Consider the following 12,178-nt stretch of genomic DNA (forward strand, 5'->3'; position numbering starts at 1 on the left):
AATAAACGCATCATCAAAAACGTGGACATCAACCAGCAGGAGGAGTTTGCTGAATTATTATCGGATCTTGAAGCAAAGACGCTTTTTAAAAATTTAACAATAAGTAAATTTTGAACAAATATAAATATAATGCAAAAATATGTAGAACTTTATGAAATAGCTCAGCCTTTTCATGCTAGCTTTTCCAAGTTCGTATGTGGTTGAAGCCGGTTTCAGTCACTTAAATTCAATCTTAACTAAGTACAGAAATATATTAAATGTAGAGTTACGAGGGGATTTAAAATTAAAATTGACCCATTTTGAACCGAATATAGCGAACCTTGCAAAAAAACACCAGGCACACTCATCTCATTGGTTAAGAAGCAATAAATCTGTAGTTACTTTACTTATTATTTCTACTTATTTATAATTACTTATTATTTAATAAATATTAAGGTATTTAAATTTCAACATTAATATATTTTTCATAAAACTATTGTTACACAATGTACTATTACTTTAATATATGTTTAAATCATGAAATAAATGTACAAACACAGTATCTTATAGAGTTTTATCTTAATTAACGGAAAATTACTTTTATGGGGGTCGATGGAGATTTCGAAAAATTATATAGGGGTCGATGATGAAAAAAGTTTGGCGACCCATGACTTAGGGTTTTCAAGGGTGAAAAAATCCTTGAAGGAAGCTGGTCTCAAGGTGAAAATAATCTTAAATCTAGGTCATTATAAGGTTTCTTTTCGCAACGTCTTGTAGGCTCAGCTAAAATTCACCATGTCATGAAATTTTAATGGACAATGCAATTTGATCCTATTGCTAGTGTGACGCTAGCTAAAACGCCATTATGGACCCTAAGTAACCCTTTTACCTAAGTGGCAATACTTTTTTTAAAAAATTTTAAAAAATAATTTTTAATCCTTTTAGAATGAAAGGTTTGAAACTGCAATGTTTTTGCTTTATTGAAAAAAGGTTTTTAGTGCAAACATTTTCGTGACAATAAAGAGAAAATTCCTACACAAGTGTTAAAAACAGAATACCATTTTCCTTTGCTAGAAAACGAACCAATAGATGGCGCCACGAGATTTAGAACTCTCTAAGAACAACAATTTATTAGTTAGTTTGGTTATGTTACTGTCGTTGGAGAGATCATGTTGTTTTTGTAGTGTTTAGTGCTGTTAATATACACATGTTAACCATTCGAAGGAGTCTTTTATTGAGTTTGTGGTCACTGTTTGGATTTATTTAGGTACGTACCGACCCGGGTAGAAGAACAAGGTAAGAAACTTTTTATTTGATACCTGTTCCATTGAAGTAGATATAGAAATAAGTTATCCTTTTTTAACAACAAGGTTGCCGTAATGTTACATGCTTTTTGGGAACTGAGAATGGAAGTGCTTGCACTCCCAGTAAAATTCATATGGAGCAAGGTGCCACATCTGAAGTCCCGCCATCACCCTTACTATTCCAGTACAGAAAGAAAATCTGTGTTCCCTCAGTAGAAAACTTAAATTTCTCGGCAGAGGACTTCGAGATGATCTCAAAACTTCAAACCACCAATCTCAGCCAATCACAATAGAGCAACTAAGAGACGTAGGGTTTAAGCTCCTTCCCCTCTTTCTGATCACACTCCCAGACAACTTCAAATCAAGCATAGAGAAATCTACTACATTAAGCAAGTGTAGGCAACAGCGATTTCGTGAAGGTCGCTACGTGATCCAATGCTACAGATACCAAAATTTTGGACATACGCAACGATCCTGCACAGACGAACCAGATTGCATGAAATGTACTGGAGCACATTATTCATGTTTATGTACGAAACCCCTCAGAGAACCTGCCATCTGCACACTTTGAGCATCCGGTCTGATTTATGGGCTGCAATGCAAGACCCAGGAGGAAGCAGACTAAAAAGAAAGGGCTTGCCACTGATACAGTCACCCGATTCTTGCAAATCTTCAGGGAAGAGCCGTGAGGGCTCAGGGGATAGAAAGTTCACCTTCCAATGAGCTGAATCGGGTTCGAATCCCGGCGATGACTGGTCGATACGAATCCGCATCCGGCTTGCACTGGCCACAGTGCTGATGTAAAATATCCTCAATGGTATATGGTAGGTAGGTACTTTATTTACGTCGCACTAAAGCTGCTCAATGAGCTATTGGAGACGATCTGGGAAACATCCCTGCATATGATTCGAAGACATACCATTGCAATTTTGATCACCTGCAGATGGGATGGCTCCCCTGCTTTGGTAGCCCGACGATCTGCGGGTGCACTTTTACGGTAGAACCTTTTAACGAGGACCTATGCCGCGCACCCTCGGTCCCTACGCAGGCTGATCAAAGAGGTCACCCACCCGCTCACTGACCGCAGCCAGTGATGCTTGACTTCGGTGTTCTATTAGGAACCTTTTCTTTACGATCAGTCCATTGCGGGACCAGTGGTAGACGGATCATGGGTTAGAATCCCCTTGTTGTCAGGCTAACCACAGTAGATTTCCGTGATTTTCCACACCATGTAACGCAAATGTGGGTTAATTCCATCAAAACGTTCTCCGTGAAGGCAGCATTTCTCCCAATACATGATACAGGAGTTCTCTTGTCTTTTGGATTGGGTTCAAAATCACAAGGCTACGGAGTTGAACATCACTAGTCGAAAGATTGGGACGGCTGTTCAACGACGGTCATAAAATAAAATATAAAATCTTCAGGGAGATGCAGGAACTTTTGAAGAACGAGGAGTTAGTTAATCTACTACAATTTCAACTTCGCGAAACCAAGTCCTTGATGAAAAGTATTATTACTTCCAAGTCTACATCGTCTTCCAAGACATACACAGATTATCCTAGAGGCATTTTTTACATCATCAACAATTACCTACTGCCATTATTTCAGTCGCCCTAGGGCACTATATCCTGCGTAGGTGTGAAGTGTCCACTTCGTGCACAGATGCACCGAATTCCAACTTAGTTCTAGTGAGGGAGTAGTTGTGACTGTAGTAGAGTACTGTCCTGAAATAGATCATTGACCCGTGTGACGTTAAGCCCGTGCTTTGCAGTATTAAACTGTTATTTGAACTGTAATTAAGTGCTGTAAATAGTGTTTTTTATTGAAAGTGTTTCATTCATCTCCAATCTAAACGAACCACTGTGCTAGGTTCAATATTAATATTATAATAGAGTTTTTACGTCAGACGGTTGAATTTACTAATTTGGAGCAGCATCTATAGTCTGTTCCTTAATTTCTTTTTAAGGTATGCAGGAACTGATAAATGAATGAGATAAAATATGGTTTCCATTAAAAAGGAAGGAAATAAACGTCGAGAATAGTTATCAGAGAAATATACTTCTTTATTGTTGAATTTGTTTATTTTTAGTCGATGTTGATGGAATTTTTCACAAATGCATAGATTCTTTTTAAAATTCATATTGTTACAGAAAAAAACATATTTATTGTTATTAGAAAACATGGTTACTTTTCCATTTCGCCGGCGTAGGTCATTAAGTCACCTGTGCAAAGCCATCGGTCGTTAAACTGTGCTACCGTAAAGTGCTCGACTTCGCGTGCAGATCGTTGGGCTACCGAAGCAGGGGGTGCCATCCCCTCTGCTGAGGATCAAAATTGTGATGGCATGTCTTCGGATCATCCTCAGGGATGCTTCCCAGACTGTCGCCAATAGCCCATTGTGCAGCTCTAGTGCGACGTAAATGAAACTACTACAAAGCTATCGGGGGCAAGTAAATCAATCTGTTTATTTATTTTATTTTTTTATGCTACAGCTTTATTTTTTTCCATCAAAAAACAAATAAATAAAATAGCTGAATTTACTTGCGCCAGCGAAATTGAAAAGTACCGGAAACAAAGATACTGTTATTTGAAATATATATATAGGGTAAACCAACCAGTGAAGGAACACTACCCAGTGAAGAAACATTTCATATATATTGATCAAAAATAAGAATTTGAAAGTTTTTCTTTAGATTGATTGGTAACAATAGCTTACTGCCAAACAATAGGAAGTCATCTAGCAATGTTTTGGATTACCTGGTCAAATAGACTTCTCTGGAAAAATTTTTGAATTTGTTATTATCTCTGCAACACCTTGTTTCTTTGAAAAAATTATAAGGTGAGTGTTTGTATTTATATGTTTGAAGTGGAATTAATTGCATGTAATAGTTTTATTTTTCTCACTGTGAAAAAGAGAATTCAAAATATAGTTATTGAAGTTACGTTTTATTTTTTTTAAGCATCATAGCATAATAAAGTACTGAGATAAGGGGGTGTTTATTCATTGGATCACCAAACGATGAAAAACCAGTGAAGGAACAAGTGCTCCTTTACTGTTTTTTTTTTCTAAGTTAATGAAAATAAAAGATAAACTTTAATTTTCTTGTACCATTAGTGATGTTTCGCATCAAAAGTATGTTAAAAAAAACGAAAAGCAACTTTTAACCAGCGAGGGAACAGGCATGTTCCTTTACAGGGCACAGATTTCCCAGTGAATGAACAGTATGTGCTAATATGTTGACACTTTAATTTTCAATTCATGATTATAAAAAAAATTTAACATTTTACAAGCATTTATATGTTATATTTCAAGAATAGGCTTGTTTTTAAATATTTGTATGGCTTTTATATTCGTAAAGAGCATTAAAAAATAACCAAAATTAAGTGTTTCTTTACTGGTAAGAGCTGTTCCTTTACTTGGTCTTCTTACTACTTGTTATTTGAACCTCCAAAACTTTTTTTTTTTTGACGAAATGTTTAAAACGTCATATACAACAGGGGATCACATAAATGTTGTAACAAACTTCTAGGGGTATTAGGGTACATCATCGGGATGAAAATTGCCTAGAAAACCATGCCAAGAAATGTCGTCATACGCCGCCAGGCACGTTTCCCCTTTTATGAACTGTTTCTTCGTGTGTTTCTTAACAGGTCGTAATAAGGAAGCACATCTAGCCCGTACTGATTAGGATTCAGTAGCCCCCATCCCCCCCCAAGCTCTTGGGCGCATTCTTGTCAAATTCTAAATTCCCCCCCCCCAAAACTATTCGTTTTATTTAGTGTAAAAATTCCCCCCCCCCAAGCGTTAAGTGGGAGCATCGTGCGCCCACCTCCCCCCTGGTGGGGGCTCCTGTATGGATTCCTATGCAATTTAAATCCTTATGATTTGTTCTAATTCCCCTAAAAGTTTATTCCAACATTCACGCTATCCCTGTTTTATATAACGTTTTCAGCTTTGCACATTTCGACAAAAAAATAGACCAGAAAATATTATTTAAAAGGAAAAAAAAATCTGCAGCTTTAGGAGCAAACCTCGAATTAGGCAAGATATATATTTGTATAAATTAAACAAAATATAAGTTCTATACTGGAATATTATTAGATATAAATTTAGGTTTTAAAAATCATAACAGGTTTAAAAAAAATCCTAAACTCTTGAAACCTCTGTGACTTTTGATCCTTCCACAGAATCCTAGGGTTCCGCAGAGCACTATTTGGGAACCTCTGTTCTAATGTCTGAAAATGAAACGAACTTCGTTTTTTTTTTAATATTTCGAATTCCTCAAATAAATCAACGTTGCAATTTTTATGCAAGCTTTAAATTTTAATGTTCTAAATGTATTTTTTATAAAACTGAAATGTGAAATGAGAATATCTGAAATCCGGTACCAGTAGCGATCTACTGGACAGGGGGGGGGAAGGGAAATTAAGAAAATTTTAATTTTAACCAACGTTGTGTGAAAACCAAAAGCAAAACAATGAAAACTAAAGCAAAAGAACAAAATAAAGATGTCATTGTTTCTCCCATAATTCATTTCGGCGAAGTTCCACGTGGCAATAGTGACGTCGGTCGGGATTGAATGTCCTCTTCCAACTCATTTCTGCCTATCAGTTGTTACCATGGTGACGATCATGTGACTAGGCTAGGAATGGACTGAATATAAATCATAGGGAAAAACCAAACGGATTTTCTCCCTGATTTGTTTCTTTATTTCAAATATTGAATCTTCAATATAAATTGAAAATTCATCAATGGCTTTTATAAGGAAATCATTAAAATTCGAAGAATAAACTTTAACTCTCTGAAACTTAAAATTCTCAAAGTAATTTAATTAGTTATTTTATACTTTTTGACTGAACGAATAAAAAACGTAATCTTGTTCTGTTTTTGTGGAGTAGTAGTCTTCTGTAATCGTCGCCATTAAATAATGTATGTAAATATTATTAAATGGCGAAAAAAATGTAATATATGTAATAAAAATACAATTAAAAAATATATGTAAAGATAAATTATGTAAATATATGTAAATAGAAGTTAATAAATAAATAAAATATATAATTATGAATCTGTTTATTTGTAAGCAGATTTATAATTATATATTTTTTCTGTTTAACGTATTATTTTCTGATTCTTGGCAGTAATAATTTTTTCGTTTCATCCACGTGCAGAACTAGTAAATATGAAAATGATTAATGTTAACAAAAATTTTAACTTCGTTTTTTGTTCAAAGGATAATTCGGCGATATATTGTTTATGGATCAACTGTCTGAAATTCGATAAAAGTGAGTTTTTCTTCTTTTTAAGGTAAAATTATTCATTCCACGTATGTTGTCATACAATCTTTTTGAAAAAAAAGAAAAAAGATAATAAATTACTTGATATTTTATAAGCTTCGAAATTTTCCATATTGCCACGTTTACACTTTTCCTGTTCTCTTTTGACTATTCAGTATAACAGTTTTCATAAAAAGATCACCTAAAAAAATGTCCAATGTTCCTTTCTTTTCTTTTTTGATAGAATTGTAGGTTTATTATGATTCCCGCAAAACAAGGTTCAGAATGGTATAGGTTCGCACTTGAATTGCTTGTTTTATTTAAATTTATACGTTTTAAAGAGATCGTAAGTAATGAACAAGATTTTGTTAATAATAGAATTGGTAATTATATATATATATCTGCTTTGTTAGCACTATTGCTATAAGATTTTAAACGAAAAACAGCCAAGAAGAAGAATTTTTACTGTCAGATTATTTAATTACAAATGAGTTATGGTGGGGGAAAAAAGTCTTTTATTTCCATAAAAATTAATTGTGGCTGTACCAGGTTACTACAGGTTATTTCAACGTTTTAAAAATGCCAATTAAATCTTCTACCATTGATATGGTACTTTTCGGCTAGCCGGTCGCAAGCTAAAAGTCGCCAAAAAAATGTAGAACTCCACCGATATTTTTTATTTTATTTATTTAATTTTTTTTTACATATAAAGATAAAGTATAATTATTTATTTATTTATATTTTTTAAACGCATTAAAATGAAATAAAATAAAAAAATAAGTAAAATAAAACAAATTTAAAGAATTGCCTCACGCTTGGCTGCGTATCAGGAAATAATCGTGCGCGACTTGGCGTATTTTTGTCATAGAGAAAAAACGAAAATATTCTGTCACGGTATTTTGAACGTCGTGCACATTTTCACGTTAAGGAAATAGAAAAAACAAAGTTTTCAATAAGAAAGAAAAACAAAAAATAAAACGGAAACATCTTTAACGCGAATTCGCTTTTAAACTTTCTTTTTTTTTTAAAATTCTGCTTCAATTAAAGTTTTGTATAAGAACTGTGAAGGTGGTTAGTCCAATTTTATAGAGGAGGGGCGGGGGATTGGTAACTTCATTGAAGTATTTGTGGACAATTGAGCCGTAGCAGATATACTTATTTTTTTGACGGAGGGATCATTTAATCAAATCATTTAAACATTAACAAATTAATTTATTATCATTTAATCATTAACAAAATCATTTAAAGAAAAATTGTTGCTTTTTTACTATTATTACTTTTTTAATAAAAATATTATTCGAAACATTTATAGCCACAAATATTAAAATCATAAAGAAAAGTCCAATAAAAGGATATAGAGATTCATTGTTCCCCCATCAAGAATTTTGTAAAGTTAATTAACGGTTGGACTTAGGGGCAAAACGCCCAGTCCTAACGTCAAGAATTCAAAATTTAACTCAAAGTAAATTGTTCCCAACTGGCAGTTAGGGCATGGGAAGAGATCGATGGTATTTATCGAAATATAAAATAGCCAAAAACCAAGCCAACATAACATAATTAATAATAAATTTGAAATAATTTGGCTATAGCTTAATTCGCCAAAAATGACGGTGAAAATTAATATAAACTTGCAAGTGAAATATTTTTGTGGTAAGAGATATAAAGTTATAAATAGATTTTGATGTTAGAATTAGTCGAGGCAGAGAATTAACTAGTTTTACATTTGTATTGAATTAAAAAGTTAGACATTACATTAAATTGTTAAGAAGAGAATAAAATATTTACATTTGCTTTTTATAAGATAAAGTAAAAATTAAATAATTTGTTTAATTTAATTAAAATTAGATTAGGAATGATTAAAAAAATTAATTTATGAAATTAAGGAAATTTCAAAAGATAGGAAATGTGTAATGCCTATTATGGCATCACAAGAATATTATTTATTTTTATTTTCAATGCCCACCTGTGTTAACATTTCGTCAATTCAGGCATTTTACTTGGCAGATTTGTTGGCCAATCTTTCATGGGCACCATATTAGGCAGGCCAACGTTGCTCTCACAGTAAGGACAGATAGTACAGAGAATGAAAAGACACCCATACCTTGCCCGGGATTCGAAACCAGAACCTTTCCGTTGCTGACCCCTACACAGTCCGTTCGGCAGAACACGAGTTCTGCCGATAGCCGAATTACTTCAAATTTAATAATAATTACGCGGGGTAGCTTTGTTTTTGGCTATTTTATATTTCAATAAATCGCCAACCGTGGATCTCTCCCCATGCTCCTAGCTGTCCGTTGGAAACGATTCACTTTGCGTTTAATTTCTAATTCTTGGCGTTAGGACTGGGGGTTTTGCCCCTCAGTTCAACCATTAGTTAACTTTATGAAATTCTTGATGAGAGAACAATGAATCTCTATAATCCTTTCATCGGACTTTTTTTTTATGATTTTAGTATTTGTGGCTATAAATATTTCGAATAATAGTTCGAAGTTTCGAATAATATTTTTATTAAAAAAAAATAAAGCAACAATTTTTCTCTAGATGATTTTGTTCATATATTTTAAATATTATAAAATATGTTCTCTTATTTTAAAATATAATAGTAGGGCTGCCGACTTCCTACGCTTTTTGTAAAAATTTATTCTAGTAGTAGCTATGTCTATGTTTTAATGCATTCTCTTTTTTTTCTTCATTTAAACTCATTTTCCTCACCACTACATATAAATGATTTAAAAGTATGCAACGCCATTTTGTTCCAGGTCTTATAAGGTGAGGCTTTTAAGATGTTGCCAAAATTACCAAAAATTCTGAAAGCTTTGGTTTTTAAATATTTACCACTCTATAAAATATTGTGCAAAAAAGCGTAGTAGTGAAGCCAGGAATGAAATAGTAAGCATTTATTTTATTTTATTACTATAAGCTTCTTACGCAAACAATAAACTTAAGTTAAATTACAAATAGTTTATTTTACCAGAATATGTTCTTTTAAAAATTAATGAAAGATATTCCTTTCTTGCTTACATTCGAAATTACCGCTTGTATATTCCAATTTAAAAGAAAATTGAACTATAAATATTTTTTTTTTAAATCTAATATTGTGAATATAGTTTTGAGCAATATTGGTTAAAATTTTGTGTCAACCTAATCAGTGAGAATTTTTATTAAATAATTCAAAAATAATGTTACTCTGAAGACATTTATTTCAAACAATATTCATTTTATAATTATTCTTGTTAATGGTAACTTTTGATGTTAACATAAAAACAAGAGGTAAATAAATAAATAAATACAGTCAGACCTCTATTTAACGAACTTCCATTTCGCGAATTTCTCTGTTTCGCGATTTTTTTCGAGTAACCAAGAACATTTTGGAAATTTCTTTGTAAAATAACTTCCAAACAGCGAAGTAAATTTTGTATTTAGCTAACTTTTCTTCGAAATCCACTTTCCCTATTTCCCAAAATATTTCAAACTTGTTAACGCATTTTATGGAGAAATGACCTTGAATTAATTTTCGAAGCCACTTAACTTTCAGAGAAAGCAGTAAAATCCTTTTCCCTTTTTGTTTGCATTTCAAACGAAAAACTCAGACGAAATTAAGGGATTTTATCAGTAGCAATTAATCTTACGAACGTATGTGGTAATATATGTTTAAAATTACTTTTATGATAAAAGCACTTATAATTTTAAACACAAATTTATCTTTTTTTAGTTGAAAATGTATGTAGCATGATAGTGTAACACTGGATAATGTTTTGCTCCATTCTTCTTTCCTTACAAATTACTTTTATGGTTGATATTTATAAAACAGATTATAGTTAAGATTTATAAAATAAATAGTAGATACTAGTTTACAAGACAAAGGTATATCAATTGCTATTTTAATTATGTCTAGTGTTTATGAATTTAAAACTTGTTTTATGTTGTTTAAGTATTTCAAAAGGTAATTTTTTATTTAACGAATTTCCCAGAAATATTATCAGGACTTAGCGACTTTAGTTTCTAACGAAAACAAATGCCATGTTTCAACAACCAATCAGGATCAAGATACTCACATTACGTCACTTGCAGGTATCCCATTGAAAATACTGAAAATTTTACTATTTAAATTGTCACACTTTCAGTAAAAAAAAAAAAAAAGGATAAAATATAGTTCAGTCAAAATTAAAAAAATTAATTTAAAATTTTGAATACTTGCTTCATTTTCTTAATTCATCGTATTATAAATTAAATAGTCGTACAAAAAAATATTAAAACGCAAACAATCATACGTAACTTTACACAATGCATTCATACGTTAAATTTCAAAACTGAATTAGATAAATATTGTCACAATTTCCTATATGATTCGATTTTATAATAATAGATATTGAAAATAAAAACGTTTAAATGAAACTAAAGCTGCTCGATCAGCCTAAAATTTATTCTGTTAACAATAAAAGAAAGCTAGAATTCGATAAAAAAAAATTTCTGAAATAAAAAATAAATAATTAATCCTGTTTCCGGTTTCGGTTTGGAAGTTCGTGTGCTTATTCTTGATATCACATGCGAGAATTACGGAAAGGAAACAAAGAAACCATTTCTAACATAGTAATTTTTTTCAATAAAATTTGTAGTATATATTATTTGACAAACGTAACTAATTTCTAAAGAACGAAACATTGTAAAATCGTAAACAATTTATTTGTTCAGACATCACCACCCAATTTATGAAAGAATTATTCTTTTCTGAAATTGCGGCTTCTTCAATCTGTAAATTTAATTATTAAACCACCTAATCAAATGCAATTATATGTCTTATCTTGGCTAGAAGAGATGCTGGTCTATTTAAATATTGATTATTATGAGTGCCACAAAGTGCATACATAGAAAATAGACGGTGAGCCGAAACTCAGAAAGCCTTTAAAAATCAACTTTCGTTTACCAAACCTAATAACTACATATTTATAATGTTTCTGGTTTCGAAACTTAGTTATTCAATTCATTAATGTTTACCTAAAAACACCTGCACATAATTATAGCATAAGTCAGGGGCCCCCATCAGGGGGGAAGGTGCGATGCACCCACTTAAAGTTTGGGAGGGGAATTTTTACACTAAATAAAACGAATAGTTTGGGAGGGGGTATTTAGATGAGAGAATTTTTTTTTAAGTAGTACTTAAATAAAAGAAGCATTGTCATATTATGAGTAGAATGCAAGCAAAGTAGCACTATTTCGAACAAGCTAACATGGAAGGGGGAAGTTAGCAAATTTTTTTTTGGGGGGGGATGGGGGCCACTGGAGTAAGCTTAATAATTAGGAACTACATCGAGATAGCCGAATCACTTACGCTTAGAAATTATGCAGATCACTTCCCATAGTTTAAACCCGTTCGTCGATTGCGCGTTCGTAAGCGTTACCACTGCACTGCAACTAAATAAACTGAGGAGTGAATGTTTTTGTTTTAGAAACGTTTCGTTAACAGCAGTCGATATTTCGCTTTAGCATCAAAATTTTTTCCAATCAATGTAGTAATTTGATAAAATAATATTTGCAATATGCTTTTATTATGCGTTCTAATAGCGAGGGGGTTGTTTTTATGAATTGTAATTTTTAGAAGACTTTTTTTTAAAATTTTGTAA

Source organism: Parasteatoda tepidariorum, chromosome 9 (assembly GCF_043381705.1).
Source record: "Parasteatoda tepidariorum isolate YZ-2023 chromosome 9, CAS_Ptep_4.0, whole genome shotgun sequence".
NCBI classification, from domain to species: Eukaryota; Metazoa; Arthropoda; class Arachnida; order Araneae; family Theridiidae; genus Parasteatoda; species Parasteatoda tepidariorum.